This window comes from Gobio gobio (assembly GCF_949357685.1).
Source record: "Gobio gobio genome assembly, chromosome: 21".
Taxonomy (NCBI): domain Eukaryota; kingdom Metazoa; phylum Chordata; class Actinopteri; order Cypriniformes; family Gobionidae; genus Gobio; species Gobio gobio.
Window position 1 is genome coordinate 44299260 of NC_137117.1, and position 18742 is coordinate 44318001.

Here is an 18742-nt window from a genome sequence, read left to right on the forward strand (position 1 = left end):
ACCACCATGTTCTACCGCCCTTGAATGCCTAAAAGGGGCGTTCTCACTGAGCAGGTCCGGGTGGGCCATCAGAACATAGTTCTACTCATCATGGGCCCGCCTCAGGCCTGATGTAAGAAGTGCCTGGGTAAAAAATCATTAAAAGACATTAAAAAGGAAAAAGGAGAGGGCTAGGATGTAACCGCCCTCAAGGGAAGTGATCCATCACCAACGCCGAGAGCGTTGGTCCTGGATCACCTCCCTCAGATCCTTTTTCCCCCCCGGGAATCCCATCTCCTCTGTGCCCTGCTCCTCCACGGAGGGGGGGGCACGAGAGGAGACGCTAGCTCTCTGGTCCTGCCTACGGTCCTCAGACCGTGAAGGACCAGGTCCCGCCTGCCTGGGTGGGGGCGCGGATCTCAGCGGTATGCATGTCTTAAATGCCGCTGAACGCGCCTTCGCCTCCCTGAACTTTCCAACCCCCGCCTCAACGGAGGTGCCGAAAAGTTCAGTCGGCGAAACCGGCGAATCGAGGAGAAAGCCTTTCTCTTTCTCCCCGATATCAGCCAGGCTCAGCCACAGATGCCTCTCCGTGACCACCATAGCCGCCATAGAGCGGCCGATGGCAGCAGCAGTCTGCTTGGTGGCCCGGAGAGCAAGATCTGTGGTGCGGCGCAGCTCAGCAACCGCCTCAGGGGACAGCCCGGCCCCCTGGTCGAGATCCTCCAGCAGGTCCGCCTGGTACGCCTGAAACACCGCCATGGTGTGAAAAGCAGCACCAGCCTGACCCGCTGCCGTGTATGCCCCTGCCATTAAAGCACAGTTTGAGCTCTCAGTGTTGATGCCCACGAAATACGAGAAAAGTCTGCAAACTTTCCTCGCCAGTCGGTAGCCTCAACACATATCCATATTCCCCTATCCCCTCGACATCAGCGAAGTTAAACGCTGATGCTGATGAATATTGGGTCGAATATGGATTCTTCCATGCCCTCTCGATCTCTGTAAGAAGATCAAGAAGGAATGGAAGGCTCATCTGAGCTGATGGTTTATGGCCAAGGAGAAAACGATTGTGCAATCTACCACGAGCGATCTCTCCTCTAACGCGCCAACATGGCAGCCGCAGCCTGCCTGCAGTACGTTCCATAACATTCATCAGCTCAGCATACACGGTCAGGGTGGCTGAGAGGATTCATACCACTCTCACCAGCCATCCCTAAGAGCACTTGCTGTTTAGTCTCGTTAACCGCCAGATCGTCGCGACGATCGGCGAGCTGCATCTGAGAACCCATGATGTATGCCAACGCTCAGCCTCAGCTTGAACGGGACAGCATCATCCAGTCCCAGATGCCAAACTTTCTTCCCTCAGGAAAAAAGCCAGACTAGAGTGGAGCGATCTCAGATTGAAAACCGCTCACACTCACACACAAACAACTTCAAATGAACTTGACTGTGCATGCTCTTGATCCCAGGCAGTAAATACACACTCGTGTGTATTAATAATTGAATTTGTTTTACCTTAACTCGTATAGCAGTTCAAACAGACAGTCCCTGAAGACGAGAAAGATGTGTATGTGTTGGCACGGCGCCCTTTTATACTTCCGGGTCGCACGTTGATGACGTCATGGGCTGACGTCGGTCAAAGACTTTGCCGTGATTCGATAGTAGCTTCAGACACCAGTCACGCCGAGGGCGTTCCCCATAGCGTCAGCTAGACGCAGCGAGAGTTCCCTTTCGAAAGGGAACAAAAAGTTTTTTTTTTTTATTTTCTTTATTTTTTTTAAGTTTTTTTTTGTTTTTTTACGTTATGGCTGTACAGAAGTCCATATTTGAACGACTGAACATATTTCTGGCCCAAGAGTCCTTAAACAAGAACTTGCTATACATACTCATTGACTTTCCTTCTGATTCTCATTAAAAGCCAAAATTTCTACAAAAGGTTTTACATTCTTTATTTATTTATTTATTTGACATGTTATGGCTATACATCAGTCCATATTTCACCTAATGAACATATATCTGGCCCAAGAGTCCTTAAACCCTAACTTACTATACATACTCATTGACTTCACTTCTGATTCTTATTACTAGCCAAAAGTTTTCACAAAAGGTTTTTATTTTTATTTTTTTATTTTTTTTACATGTTATGGCTTTACAGAAGTCCACATTTGACCTACCGAACATATTTTTTTTGCCCAAGAGTCCTTAAACACTAACTTATTATACATACTCATTGACTTCCCACCTGATTCCCATTACTAGCCAAAAGTTCCACAGAGGTTTTTAATTGAAAATTTTTTTTTTTTTTTTTTTTTTTTTTTTTACATATTATGGCTGTAGCCTACAGAAGTCCATATTTGACCTACTGAACATATTTTTGGCACAAGAGTCCTTAAACACTTAATTACCATACACACTCATTGACTTCTCTTCTCTTTCCCATTACTAGCCAAAAGTTCCAAAAAAGTTTTTTTTACCATTTTTTTTTTTTTTTTTTTTTTTTTTTTTTTTACATGTTATGGCTTTACAGAAGACCACATTTGACCTACGGAACATATTTTTTTGCCCAAGAGTCAATAAACACTCACTTACTATATATACTCATTGACTTCCCTTCTGATTCCAATTACTAGCCAAAAATTCCACAAAGGTTTGTACATTTTTTTTTTTTTTTTTTTTTACATGTTATGGCTGTACAGAAGTCCATATTTGACCTACTGAACATATTTTTGGCCCAAGAGTCCTTAAACACACTCATTGACTTCCCTTCTGATTCCAATTACAAGCCAAAAGTTCTACAAAAGGTTAAAAAAAAAAATGTTTTTTTTTTTTTTTTTTCCATATTATGGCTGTAGCCTACAGAAGTCCATATTTGACCTACTGAACATATTTTTGGCCCAAGAGTCCTTAAACTCTAAATTACAATACACACTCATTGACTTCTCTTCTCATTCCCATTACTAGCCAAAAGTCCCACAAAGGTTTTTCCCTTTTTATTTTTTTAAATATTTTTTTTTACATGTTATGGCTGTACAAGAAGTCCATATTTGACCTACTGAACATATTTTTGGCCTAAGAATCCTTAAATACTAACTTACTATACACACTCATTGACTTCCCGTCTGATTCCAATTGCTAGCCAAAAGTTCCACAAAAGTTTTTAAAATGTTTTATTTATTTATTTATTTATTTATTTATTTATTTATTTATTTATTTATTTATTTATTTATTTATTTATTTATTTATTTATTTATTTATTTATTTATTTATTTATTTACTTACCGCCTGATTCCAATTACTAGCCAAAAGTTCCAAAAAGGTTTATAAAATTTTTTTTTTTTTTTTTTTTTTACATGTTATGGCTGTACAGAAGTCCATATTTGACCTACTGACAATATTTTTACTCTAACTTACTACACACACTCATTGACTTCTAATTCCAATTACAAGACAAAAGTTTTAAAAAAGGTTTTAATTTTTTTTTTTTTTTTTTTTTTTTTTTACATGTTATGGCTGTACAGAAGTCCATATTTGACCTACGGAACATATTTTTGGCCTAAGAGTCCTTAAATACTAACTTTCTGTACATACTCATTGACTTCCCTTCTGAAACCAATTACTAGCCAAAAGTTCCACAAAAAGTTTTTAATTATTATTATTTTTTTTCTTCATGTAAATGCTGTAGCGAAGTCCATATTTGACCGACTGAACACATTTCTGGCCCAAGAGGCAACTGTAAAAAAATACAACTTGAAAAAAGTTGAAAAGACTCATTTTGTTTTGTTGGTTCAGCAAAAATCCACACTGTAAAAATATCGTACAACAAAAAAAAATATTTTTGATGGAAAAAGTTTTGATGGTAAAATACTTATTAGAAATAAGACTATTGCTTTAATAGAGTTTATGAGGCTGAGAGCTTGATCATCTTGGTTTTTTTTTCTTAGCAAAAAATTAATTATGTGTTTTGCCAAACACTGTTACTAAGGACATAAAATCAGACAAAGAGGCTAACTGACCAACCAAAGGAAACACTCATCACCAAAATGGTGATGACCAAATGATTTTCAATTTAAAAAAAAATCAACATCTAAACCTGTAAATTCTTAAGAACTTCTGTTTCCAATGGACAACATTTCTTGAATTGGCTCAACAATAAAAGATTTGTTACAGAATAGTTGCATATCTCCAGAAAACAAATAATGTCAATTTGACTAAACTAAACATTTTTTGTCAGAGACAAATTATTTTCAGTTCGTATAACTATTATTTACAAAAGTTGAGTAAGCAAAAAAAAAAAAAAAAAAAAAAATTGGAAATTGGAAATTTGTACAAAGATTTTTTGTTGTTGTACAACCTTAATTTTGTTACAGTGTACATACTCATTGACTTTCCTTCGTATTCTCATTATTAGCCAAAAGTTCCACAAAAAGTTTTTTATTTTTATTTTCTTTATTTTTTTTATTTTTTTTTATTTTTTTTACGTTATGGCTGTACAGAAGTCCATATTTGAACGACTGAACATATTTCTGGCCCAAGAGTCCTTAAACAAGAACTTGCTATACATACTCATTGACTTTCCTTCTGATTCTCATTAAAAGCCAAAATTTCTACAAAAGGTTTTACATTCTTTATTTATTTATTTATTTATTTATTTGACATGTTATGGCTATACATCAGTCCATATTTCACCTAATGAACATATATCTGGCCCAAGAGTCCTTAAACACTAACTTACTATACATACTCATTGACTTCACTTCTGATTCTTATTACTAGCCAAAAGTTTTCACAAAAGGTTTTTATTTTTATTTTTTTATTTTTTTTTACACGTTATGGCTGTACAGAAGCCTACATTTGACCTACCGAACATATTTTTGGCCTTAGAGTCCTTAAACACTTACTTTCAATACATACTAAGTGCTTTCCCTTCTGACTCTCATTATTAGCCCAAAGTTTCCACAAAAGTTTTTTTTAAGTTTTTTTAAAGTTTTTTTTTTAAATATACATGTTATGGCTGTAAAGAAGTTTTCAATTAATTAGTTAATTTATTTTTTACATGATGGCTGTACAAAAGTCCATATTTGACCTACTGAACATACACAGTAAAATCCCCAGTGTTAAATTAACACTGCTCAGAGCACATATGGTCCCACTCTACAGAGTGTTAAAGTAACACTGAATCAGTGTTAAAGTTAATGAGATAATTGAGAGATTAATTAAGTGATGATTGTCCATTAGTGGTGAACACCTGATGATGAGTAGAATCACTGAAGGAAAGAGAAAAAGAAAAACACAAGAACTACGACTGACTATAAAAAAAGACATTCAATCTCTGAAGATCTCAGCAGAGGAGGATTAAACAACTCCACAAACAGCATTATCAGCTTCACACTTTACTAACCGGACTGACTTTATTTCTGTCAGACGTCTACCGAAGCTCTTATTGAGAATGAACAGATTTGTTGTTTGATTTTGTTGTGAAATTGTTAGTTTTTAATGTGACCATCATGGTGATCACTGTTCTCTTTAGTTGGGCAGTTTGATGACTTTTTAACATTAGTGTTTTTCTGGCTGCTGTAACTGTGTTTGCTATGGCAAGAAAAGCAAGAGTAAACACAACCAGATGCTGTCAGCTGCTCGATGATGAGATCATTGTATAGTGATTTAATTCATTGATTTTATGACTGAGTATGAGCAATATACTATTCACTTTTTTTTATTGTGATTCTAGAAAAGATCCAACGCGGTTTTAATCAGAAAAGCTGGATAAGTTTTGAAATAGATTGTACACTAATCACTTCTAACTCCTGCTAGATGAACTCACACACAGACATCAATAATCTGCCTATGAATCTCAACAATGGTGACATGCTTAATGCCACAATGCATTCTGGGAGCCATAGATGAGTTTTGCGTGATGCACCCAGAATGCATTGCGGCATGACACCATTGTTGAGATTCATAGGCTGATTCTTGATGTCTATGTGTGAGTAAAACTCACAGGAGTTAGAAGTGCTTGTTGTGTAAAATTTAATGTAAAATTTATTTGATAATCGTTTAGTTTATCTGATGAAAACAATGCTGGATCTTCTGCCCTAGAATCACAAGGTTTCTATAATCAATCTCCAAACCAGACATCAGCAAATAAGGCCATTATATGATGATAACAACTGTATCACAACAACAAGCATAAAGTTTCTCTTGCCGTTCTCACCGTAACGAACAGTTACAGCAGCCAGAGAAAAACGTATGTTTGCAAGTCAAGGGTCAAGAGCCCAACTAAAGCAAACCCTGATCACCATAATGGTAACTTCAAACAACTTTTATTTTCAATAAAACATCAACATCTAAACCTCAATAAGAGCTTCTGTAGACGTCTGGCAGAAATAAAGTCAGTCCGGTTAGTAATGTGTGAAGCTGATAATGCTGTTTGTGGAGTTGTTTAATCCTCCTCTGCTGAGATCTTCAGAGATTTAATGTCTTTTCAATAGTCAGTTGTAGTTCTTGTGTTTTTTGTTTTTTCTCTTTTCTTCATTGATTTTGCTCATTGTCATCAGGTGTTATCACTAATGGTCAATAATCACTTAATTAATCTCTTAATTATCTCATTAACTTTAACACTGATTCAGTGTTACTTTAACACTCTGTAGAGTGGGACCATATGTGCTCTGAGCAGTGTTAATTTAACACTGGGGATTTTACTGTGTACTTATTGATTTCCCTTCAGATTCCCATTACTAGCCAAAAGTTCCTCAAAAGGTATTTTTTATTTTGTTTTATTTTTTTATACATGTTATGGTTGTAAAGAAGTCCATATTTGACCTACTGAACATATTTTTGGCCCAAGAGTCCTTAAACACTTATTTTCAATACATTCTAATTGATTTCCCTTCTGATTCTCGTTCTCAAAAGTCCTTAAACACTAACTTACTATCATAGACTTCCCTTCGGATTTCCATTACTAGCCAAATGTTCCACAAAACGTTAAAAAAAAAAATCTTTTTTACATGTTATGGCTGTACACAAGTCCAAATTTTACCTACTGAACATTTTTTTGGCTTAAGCGTCCCTTAACACTAACTTACTATACATACTCATTGACCTCCCTTCTGTTTCTCATTACTAGCCAAAAGTTCCACACAAGTTTTTATTTTCTGTTTTTTTTTAATACATGTTATGGCTTTACAGAAGTCCACATTTGACCTACTGAACATATTTTTTGCCCAAGAGTCCTTAAACACTAACTTATTATACGTACTCATTGACTTCCCACCTGATTCCCATTACTAGCCAAAAGTTCCAAAAAAGGATTTTTACCATTTTTTTTATTATTTTTATTTTTTATTTTTACATGTTATGGCTGTACAGAAGTCCATATTTGACCTACGGAACATATTTTTGGCCTAAGAGTCCTTAAATACTAACTTTCTGTACATACTCATTGACTTCCCTTCTGAAACCAATTACTAGCCAAAAGTTCCACCAAAAAGTTCCACTGGGGGGGCGCTGTTGGACACCGAGCATGTAGGATGTGTCGCCCTTTTGCTCCGCGAGTTTGTGATTATTTTTACTTTTAAAACACAGTTTCTTTTCACTAATTTGGCCGGTGCACAATTGTGACAAGTACTTGGTCAGTATCGGTGTGTTTTGGGGGAATTTCAACTGACTATGGCAGCTGCACGTGGAAACTCGGCTCGCACAGGCCGTGCTAAGGCCTCTCCCTCGACTGAGCCCGCATCTCCGCCGAAGGTGGTCACAGACCCCGAGTGTGCGCCCAATTTGGACAACCTCCGGGCTATGTTAGACCAGTTGAAAGGTGACATTTGTGGCAAAATAGACTCGCTATCTTGCGAGCTTCGAGCGGACATTTCTTCGGTAAGAGAGGAGCTTAGGCACGCAATTGAACCGATGCAACAAAAACTTAGCTCCCATGATCAAGTTATCACGGAGTTGCAGCGCGCGTGCACTGACCACAGTGATCTGCTAACTTCACTGGATTCAACAGTTTCCACGCTGAAAGCCGAGGTTAAACTGCTGACTGATAAATGTGAGGACCTGGAGGGAAGAGCGAGGAGGAATAATATACGGCTGGTAGGTGTGCCAGAGGGGGCCGAAGGTGTGCGTCCAACCGAATTTATTGCCCAGCTGCTGAGGGACTCCCTCGGTCTGGAAGAGTTGCCTCTGCTCGATCGTGCGCATCGCACTCTCCGATCCAAGCCCAGTGATGGTAAACCACCCCGACCCTTTGTGATTCGCGTGCACTTTTTTCACGTGAGGAATGACATTTTACGCCGAGCCAGCGAGGCTCCTCTTCTCCACCAAGGCAAAAGACTTTTTCTCTTTCCTGACTACACTTCGTCAGTCGCGAAGAAACGTGCTGCATTCACGGACGTTAAGCGTCTGCTACATTCGTGCCCAGGAGTGAAGTTTGGATTGAGGTTTGCCGCGACTTTAAAGATCACTCTTCCCGGTGGAGCTACACACACCTTTGAAGACCCAGCCACTGCAATGGACTTTGTCAAGGTGAACTTGAAGTCTGGTGTCTCTTATGGAGCTACAGTTTGAAGGCGGCTGGCAGTTTGTTTGGTAATCCGGGGGTTAATTTAACCCGTTTTCTGTTAAACTGTCCTGCTTTAAGTTTGTGTCACTTGAAACACTTTTCATGTTTTGCTACTGTGTTTGTTTATATATTTATTCTATGCTTTATTACACAGTAAAATCCCCAGAGTTAAATTAACACTGCTCAGAGAACATTTGGTCCCACTCTACAGAGTGTTAAAGTAACACTGAATCAGTGTTAAAGTTAATGAGATAATTGAGAGATTAATTAAGTGATGATTGGCCATTAGTGATGAAAACCTGATGATAATGAGTAGAATCACTGAAGGAAAGAGAAAAAGAAAAACACAAGAACTACGACTGACTATAAAAAAGACATTAAATCTCTGAAGATCTCAGCAGAGGAGGATTAAACAACTCCACAAACAGCATTACCAGCTTCACACATTACTAACCAGACTGACTTTATTTCTGTCAGACGTCTCTTATTGAGAATTAACAAATGTTTTGTTTGATTTTGTTGTGAAAATTGTTAGTTTTTAATGTGACCATCATGGTGATCAGTGTTTTCTTTAGTTGGGCAGTTTGATGACTTTTTAACATTAGTGTTTCTCTGGCTGCTGTAACTGAGTTTGCTATAGCAAGAAAAGCAAGAGTAAACACAATCAGATGCTGTTGGCTGCTCGATGATGAGAATATGATCATTGTATAATGATTTAATTCATTGATTTTATGACTGAGTATGAGCAATATACTATTCACTTTTTTTATTGTGATTTTAGAAAAGATCCAACACTGTTTTAATCAGAAAAGCTGAATAAGTTTTGCAACCGATTGTACACTAATCGTTTCTAACTCCTGCGAGATGAACTCACACACAGACATCAAGAATCTGCCTATGAATCTCAACAATGGTGACATGCTTCATGCCACAATGCATTCTGGGAGCCATAGATGAGTTTTGCGTGATGCACCCAGAATGCATTGTGGCATGAAGCATGTCACCATTGTTGAGATTCATAGGCAGATTCTTGATCTCTGTGTGTGAGTAAAACTCGCAGGAGTTAGAAGTGCTTATTGTGTGATGTGTTATTAAACCGCAGTACAAATCTTACGTAAAATTTTTTTGATAATTGTTTAGTTTCTCTGATGATAACATTGCTGGATCTTCTGCCCTAGAATCACAATGCTCCTATAATCAATGACTTTCAGGGGATCAGCAAATAAGGCACTATATGATGATAACAACTGTATCATAAACAACAAGCGTCAAGATTTTCTTGCCATTTTCACCGTAACGAACAGTTACAGCAGCCAGAGAAAAACTTATGTTAGCAACTCAAGGGTCAAGAGCCCAATTAAAGCAAACACTAATCACAATAATGGTAACTTCAAACAACTTTATTTTTCAATAAAACATCAACATCTAAACCTCAATAAGAGCTTCTGTAGTCGTCTGATAGAAATACAGTCTGTCTGGTTAGTAATGTGTGAAGCTGGTAATGCTGTTTGTGGAGTTGTTTAATCCTCCTCTGCTGAGATCTTCAGAGATTTAATGTCTTTTTAATAGTCAGTCGTAGTTCTTGTGTTTTTCTTTTTCTCTTTTCTTCAGTGATTCTGCTCATTATCATCAGGTTTTCATCACTAATGGCCAATCATCACTTAATTAATCTCTCAATTATCTCATTAACTTTAACACTGATTCAGTGTTACTTTAACACTCTGTAGAGTGGGACCAAATGTTCTCTGAGCAGTGTTAATTTAACTCTGGGGATTTTACTGTGTACAAACTCGCATGAGCAGTACTGGTTTGTGCTGTTAACGGAGCGTGTTAGGATGTTTTTGGTAGTTTGTGGGTTTTGCTCGCGTCTTGTTTGGGAAGACGCTTCAGCTCATGGGGTGGTGGGTGGGGGTGTGAAGAGTTCTCCTTTTTTTCTTTCTTCTTTCTATGTGTTTTGTGTTTTGTTTAGTCAGGTCGCCCATGTTTTAATTTATTTCTGTGACTGTTAAACATTCCATGCTGCAGTGTACACTAATACTTGACTAGCATGCAACAGTCTAAGATGCTATGACAATCAGGGACAGGACTCAAATTTGTTAGCTGGAACTGTAATGGTTTAAATCAGCCTATTAAACGTAGCAAAGTACTTCACCATCTTCAACAATTAGGTGCCCATATTGTTTTCCTTCAAGAGACTCACTTAAAATGTTCCAGCCATATTAGATTAAAGGGGAGGTGGGTCAGTCAAGTATTTCATTCTAGTTTTAATGTTAAATCTAGGGGTGTTGCAATTTTGATTCACAAATCGGTTCCTTTTGTGTGCTCTAATGTAATAGCTGATCCCAATGGAAGGTTTGTATTTGTAACGGGACAGCTATATAGTAATTCTGTGATTCTGGCTAATGTGTATGGTCCAAACTGGGATGACGACAATTTTTTCCATCAATTGTTCGCTAAATTACCTGACATGTCCACACATCTACTTATTATGGGGGGTGACTTTAACTGTTGGCTTAATCCTGTATTAGATCGTTCTTCTACTAGACCAGGTGTACCCTCAAAGTCTTCCAAGACCATTTTATCCTTTATGAAGGAGTTCTCGGTCTCTGATCCATGGCGCTTTCTTAATCCGTCTGGTAAAATGTATTCTTTTTTCTCTCATGTACATCACTCCTTTTCTCGTATTGATTATTTTCTCTTAGACAACCGTTTTCTCCACTCTGTCCAATCTTGCTCTTATGATACTATTCTAATATCAGATCATGCTCCGACCATACTGGAGTTAGTCATACAGGAGCGCGAACGTACGTGCCTCCCCTGGCATCTTAATACGCGCTTACTATCTAATGAGGATTTTGTTAAGTTTGTTTCTAATCAAATTGACTTTTTCCTTATTACCAACAGAACTCCAGGGATCTCAGCCTCCCTGTTGTGGGAGACTTTGAAAGCATACATTAGAGGTGTAATTATCTCATATAGCAGCTATGAGAACAAACAAAGGAAAAAAAAATTAAAAGAATTAAGGTTACGAATTTCCCAGCTTGATAATATCTACGCTTCCTCCCCATCCCCTAACTTATATAAAGATCGTCTCTCTCTTCAGGCTGAGTTTGATGTTCTTTCTACTAAAGAGGTTGAGGAGCTCTTATTTAAGGCTAAATATTGTTATTATGAATCTGGGGATAAGGCGTCCAAACTTTTGGCTCATCAGCTTCGACAGGCCTCCTCCTCTCAGCAGATTCCACAAATTCAAACTCCTTCCGGCGTCACAACCGATCCTAAAAAAATTAATGATCAGTTTAAACGGCTTTACTCCTCTTTATATACTTCTGAGGTTGGGTCTGATCTGTCTGCCCTGGATAGTTTTTTTGACTCTCTGGAGTTGGTTAAGGTAGATGCTGATATTGCTGAGCAGTTAGAGGTCCCAATCACCATAGATGAACTTAAACGTGCAACATTTTCTATGCAGTCTGGAAAATGTCCAGGCCCGGACGGTTTTCCGACCGAGTTTTACAAGACCTTTTTTGACAAATTAGCACCAGTTTTGATAGAAATGTTCAATGAATCTCTCACTCTTTCTAAAATACCTCAGACTCTAAATCAGGCCTCCATATCTTTACTCTTAAAAAAAAATAAGGACCCTCTGTCCTGCTCAAGTTATCGTCCAATTAGTCTATTATCTGTAGATCTAAAACTTCTGTCCAAATTATTAGCTCTGCGACTGGAATCAGTTTTGCCCTTGATAATTTCTCCTGATCAGACAGGTTTTGTCCAGAACAGACATGGATTCTTTAATCTCGGACGACTTCTCAATGTTGTTTATAATCCTTCTACGTCAAAGGGGCCGGAAGCCGTAATCTCATTAGACGCGGAGAAGGCTTTTGACAGAGTGGAATGGAGCTACCTTTTTTACGCTTTGGAGAAATTTGGTTTTGGCCAGGAGTTCATTTCTTGGGTCAAGTTGCTATATTCATCCCCTGTGGCTTCAGTCAGATCTAATGACACCCATTCAAATTATTTCCCTTTGCACCGCTCCACTCGTCAGGGCTGTCCTCTGAGTCCTCTCTTATTTGCTATTGCTATTGAACCTCTGGCTATTGCGCTTCGTTCAGAGCCACACATCACTGGAATAACAAGATATGGTCTTGAACAGAAGGTCTCCCTCTATGCCGATGACTTATTACTATATGTGTCCAATCTCTCTGTCTCAGTTCCAGCTGCTCTTGACATCCTTAGTTCATTTGGTCAGATCTCAGGTTATAAACTAAATTTGGACAAGAGTGAGCTGTTTCCTTTAAATCAAGGTGCTCAAAATGCTGCTCAGGGTTTCCCATTCAAAATTGTTCCATTTGGCTTTAAATACCTTGGTATCCAGATTAGAGACCAATTTGAAGATTTGTTTGATTATAATTTTTCCTCTTTGTTAGATCAGATACGGATGGACTTTCAACGATGGTCACTGTTGCCTTTTCCCTTGTAGCCAGGGTCAATTCTGTTAAGATGAATATCCTACCCAAATTGTCCTATCTCTTCCAATGCCTACCTATCTTTCTCCCTCAGTCCTTTTTTAATAAACTAGACAAATTAATCACTGAGTTTATATGGAACAAAAAGGTCCCTCGTATGCGAAAGGAGCTGTTGCAGAGACCTAAGACCCTTGGGGGCTTGGCCCTTCCTAACTTGAGGTTTTATTACTGGGCTTCCATCCTTATGCTGCGTTCACACCAAACGCGAATTGAGCGTCAAAATCGCGTCTACCGCGTCTAGTTTCACGCGCGAACATTTTGAATGCATTCGCGCGTCAGCAGAGAATTGGACGCGCGTAGAAATCGAGCGTTTGAAGCGAAATTGACGCGCGTTCAAGGCACTCCAGGAGAAATATGTCATAAAACACCACTCTGCCTCTTTTCATTTTCATTAAACATATATATTAAGCATTAATAGCCACACAAATGTGGTCCAGGCAACTCCTACATCATCTTCAGTACATGTATATTTAAATATCCTTAAAATATAAAGTTATTAAACTTCTCTTTGCCCTCAGTCAAAACGATTTGGCAGACAACAAATTATAGATTCATGAGAGCAAAGCTCGGCCGTTAGATCTACACAAAACGAACCACTACAGGACATCAGAGCCAGCGGCAGACGCCAGAAGGACTGGCCGAGGAAAGGCTGCCTTCGCCGGGGTTATGAGCAGTGATTGCCCGGTGATCGCCTGGATCTCACAACTCCAAAAACACAAGATTATTTTTTTAAAATAGGCGCTCTCTTTATAAATAAACCACAGATTTGAGCTTTAAACAACTACATTCCCACCTGAAAACGTCTTAAAACTACATTTTGTGACACAATAGTACTGTTTTTAATTTATGCAGGGTTTCTCATACACGTCACTTTACCACGTGACAGCAGCGAGCAGGCTCCTGATTGGTTAACGCGGCGCGAATTGACGCCAAAGTTCAAATTTTTCAACTCGGGCGTCAGACGCGAATTCGCTTCAAACGCGTGAATGCACAAAAGCACCATTCGCGTGTAACGCGCGTATCGCGCAAGACGCTCAATTCGCGTCCAATTCGCGCCATTCGCGCGAACTGGACGCGCGAATGAAGCGGATTCGCGTCCTTCGCGCCGCGCGTAACGCGCCTTCCGCGCCGCGGGACCTCCAGACGCGCGTCAACGTGCCTTTCCATTGACTTAACATTGAAATCACTCGCGCCTGACGCTCAATTCGCGTTTGGTGTGAACGCAGCATTAGAGTAATTCAGCTTTGGATTTCTCTGGAGGGGGCACCAGTTCCTCCCACATGCACAGTAAAATCCCCAGTGTTAATTTAACACTGCTTGGAGCACATATGGTCCCACTCAACAGAGTGTTAAAGTAACACTGAATCAGTGTTAAAGTTAATGAGATAATTAAGAGATTAATTAAGTGATGATTGACCATTAGTGGTGAACACCTGATGATAATGAGCAGAATCACTGAAGAAAAGAGAAAAAAGAAAAACACAAGAACTACGACTGACTATAAAGAAGACATTCAATCTCTGAAGATCTCAGCAGAGGAAGATTTAACGACTCCACAAACAGCATTACCAGCTTCACACATTACTAACCAGACTAACTTTATTTCTGTCAGATGTCTACAGAAGCTCTTACTGAGAATTAACAGATGTTTTGTTTGATTTTGTTTTGAAAATTGTTAGTTTTTAATGTGACCATCATGGTGATCAGTGTTTTCTTTAGTTGGGCAGTTTGATGACTTTTTAATGTTAGTGTTTCTCTGGCTGCTGTAACTGAGTTTGTTATGGCAAGAAAAGCAAGAGAAAACACAATCAGATGCTGTTGGCTGTGATAAGAATATGATCATTATGTAATGATTTAATTAATTGATCTTATGACTGAGAACAATATACTATTAACTTTTTTTTTTGTGAGTCTAGAAGAGATCCAGCATAGTTTTAAATAGAAAAGCGGAATAAGTTTTGCAACCGATTGTACACTAATCACTTCTAACTCCTGCGAGATTGACTCACACACAGACATCAAGAATCTGCCTATGAATCTCAACAATGGTGACATGCTTCATGCCACAATGCATTCTGGGAGCCATAGATGAGTTTTGCTTAATGCACCCAGAATGCATTGCGGCATGAAGCATGTCACCATTGTTGAGATTCATAGGCTGATTCTTGATGTCTGTGTGTGAGTAATACTCGCAGGAGTTAGAAGTGCTTATTGTGTGATGTGTTATTAAACTGGAGTACAAAATGTATGTACAATTTTTTTGATAATCGTTTAGTTTTTCTGATGAAAATATTGCTGGATCTTCCGCTGTAGAGACACAAGGCTACTATAATCATTGACTCTCAGGAGATCAGCAAATAAGGCACTATATGATGATAACAACTGTATCAGAAACAACCAGCATCAAGTTTCTCTTGCTGTTCTCACCATATCAAACAGTTACAGCAGCCAGAGAAATAAACAATGTTAACAACTCAAGGGTCAAGAGCCCAACTAAAGTAAACACTGATCAACATGATGGTGACAAACAAAACAAAACTATTATTTTCAATAAAACATCAACATCTAAACCTCAATAAGAGCTTCTGTAGACGTATAACAGACATAAAGTAAATATGGTTAGTAATGTGTGAAGCTGGTAATGCTGTTTGTGGAGTGGTTTAATCCTCCTCTGCTGAGATCTTCAGAGATTGAATGTCTTTTTTATAGTCAGTCGTAGTTCTTGTGTTTTTCTTTTTTCTCTTTTCTTCAGTGATTCTGCTCATTATCATCAGGTGTTCACCACTAATGGTCAATCATCACTTAATTAATATCTTAATTATCTCATTAACTTTAACACTGAATCAGTGTTACTTTAACACTCTGTAGAGTGGGACCATATGTGCTCCAAGCAGTGTTAATTTAACACTGGGGATTTTACTGTGTGGTTGAGTATGGAGATGTCTTCTGCTAAACCTGCTTCGTTGACTGCTCTTATCCATGCTCCTCTTAGTTTCTCTCCCTCCCTTTTTTGCAATAACATCTTAGTTAAATCCACTTTTAAAATTTGGAAGCAATTTAGACGTTATTTTGGTCTACAGACCTTCTCTTTCTTAGCACCCTTATCCGCTAACCCTGTTTTTCATCCTTCCTTAATTGACGGTGCTTTTTCTTTGTGGTCTGACTACGGCATCAAGGCATTTAGGGATAAAGCATATTGCTGGTACATTTGCATCCTTCCAGCAACTGTCAGATAAATTCCATTTGCCTAGACAGCATTTTTTTAGATACCTTCAAGTTCGTAGTTTCGTTCGCAATCTTAGCCCCAATTTTCCAAATCTCCCAGAGGCCTCTCTAATTGACTCCTTTTTAACCCCATTGCCGACAATTAAGGGTGCCATTTCAAGTTTTTACAATCTTATTTATTCTTTGCAGCTTACCCCGCAGCATAAAATTAAAACCCAATGGGAGGAGGACCTAGGGGAGGGGATCTCGGAGGAGCTGTGGGATGCCATTTTGCGTCGGGTTCACTCCTCATCTATTTGTGCTAGACATGGTCTGACTCAGTGCAAAATTCTACATCGTACCCATCTCACTCGAGTTAGGCTTTCCAAAATCTATAATGATGTCGACCCCATGTGTATTAGATGTCATCAGGCTCCAGCTACCCATGTCCATATGTTTTGGTCTTGCCCTTCGCTATTTAATTTTTGGACACAGATATTTAATTCTATTTCTGTTTGTTCAGGGGTTCAATTTGATCCAACAGCATGTACCGCTTTGTTTGGGGTGTTACCTCCTACTTTGCAGCTTCCTAATGCTGCGTTCACACCAAACGCGGATTGAGCGTCTGGCGCGAGTGATTTCAATGTTAAGTCAATGGAAAGGCGCGTTGACGCGCGTCTGGAGGTCCCGCGGCGCGGAAGGCGCGTTTCGCGCGGCGCGAAGGACGCGAATCCGCCTCATTCGCGCGTCCAGTTCGCGCGAATGACGCGAATTGGACGCGAATTGAGCGTCTTGCGCGATATGCGCGTTACACGCGAATGGTGCTTTTGTGCATTCACGCGTTTGAAGCGAATTCGCGTCTGACGCCCGAGTTGAAAAATTTGAACTTTGGCGTCAATTCGCGCCGCGTCAACCAATCAGGAGCCTGCTTGCTGCTGTCACGTGGTAAAGTGACGTGTATGAGAAACCCTGCATAAATTAAAAATAGTACTATTGTGTCACAAAATGTAGTTTTAATACTTTTTCAAGTGGATGTAGTTGTTTAAAGCTCAAATCTGTGGTTTATTTATAAAGAGAGCACCTATTTAAAAAAAAATAATCTTGTGTTTTTGGAGTTGTGAGATCCAGGCAATCACTGCTCATAACCTCAGCGAAGGCAGCCTTTCCTCGGCCAGTCCTTCTGCCGTCTGCCGCTGGCTCTGATGTCCTGTAGTGGTTCGTTTTGTGTAGATCTAACAGCCGAGCTTTGCTCTCATGAATCTATAATTTGTTGTCTGCCAAATCGTTTTGACTGAGGGCAAAGAGAAGTTTCATAACTTTATATTTTAAGGATATTTAAATATACATGCAGTGAAGATAATGTAGGAGTTGCCTGGACCACATTTGTGTGGCTATTAATGTTCAATATATATTTTTAATGAAAATGAAAAGAGGCAGAGTGGTGTTTTATGACATATTTCTCCTGGAGTGCCTTGAACGCGCGTCAATTTCGCTTCCAGCGCTCGATTTCTACGCGCGTCCAATTCTCTGCGGACGCGCGAATGCATTCAAAGTGTTCGCGCGTGAAACTACACGCGGTAGACGTGATTTTGACGCTCAATTCGCGTTTGGTGTGAACGCAGCATAAATGTAAAGCTGACTTTGTAGCCTTTGTCTCCTTATTGGCTAGACGTTTGATTTTACTGAGGTGGAAGTCTCCTGCGCTGCCTTCTCACTCGTCTTGGATCAGAGACATCCTTTAGTTTGTGAAGCTAGAGAAAGTTAGGTGCTCGATACATGGTTCTCTTGCAAAGTTTAATAAAACTTGGGGTCCATTTTTTGCACATGTTGAGGGATTGAGTTTTACGGCTATACCAGACTAGCCACCCTGATTGTCTACTAATTGTTAGTTTGTTTTTGTTTGTTTTTTTCTTCTGTGAATTTGTAGCATGGATGTTTTTTATTTAATTTTTATTTTATCTTTGTGTGATTCAACATACTGGGCTTTTATTTAGCAGTGGGTGACCATTCTGTGTTTTTGTGTTGTTGTTTTTTTGTTTGTTTTTTTGTTTTTTTTGTACTCATTTTATTTTTATTTATTTTTTTACTATTCAAACTATTACTATTATTTTTTTATCTGATTTCAATTATTTTATTATTATCATCTTTCCTTTTTGTCAGTGGTTTTGGACACTGTTTTGACTCCCGAATTGTTACCTCTTGATTTTATGTCACTGAAAAATCAATAAACAAATGTTAAAAAAAAAAAAAAAAAAGTTCCACTGTACAGAAGTCCATATTTGACCTACTGAACATAATTTTTGCCCAAGAGTCCTTAAACACTAAATTACAATACACAGCAGAGCAATAGCTTAAACCTTAATTGAATGGAAAAGGACTTGAATGAAATAATTATTTATTTTATTATGCTATTTATACTGAATAATTGTAATGGTAACCCTAAATCATTTATTTAATTGCAACAAAACCAGATATT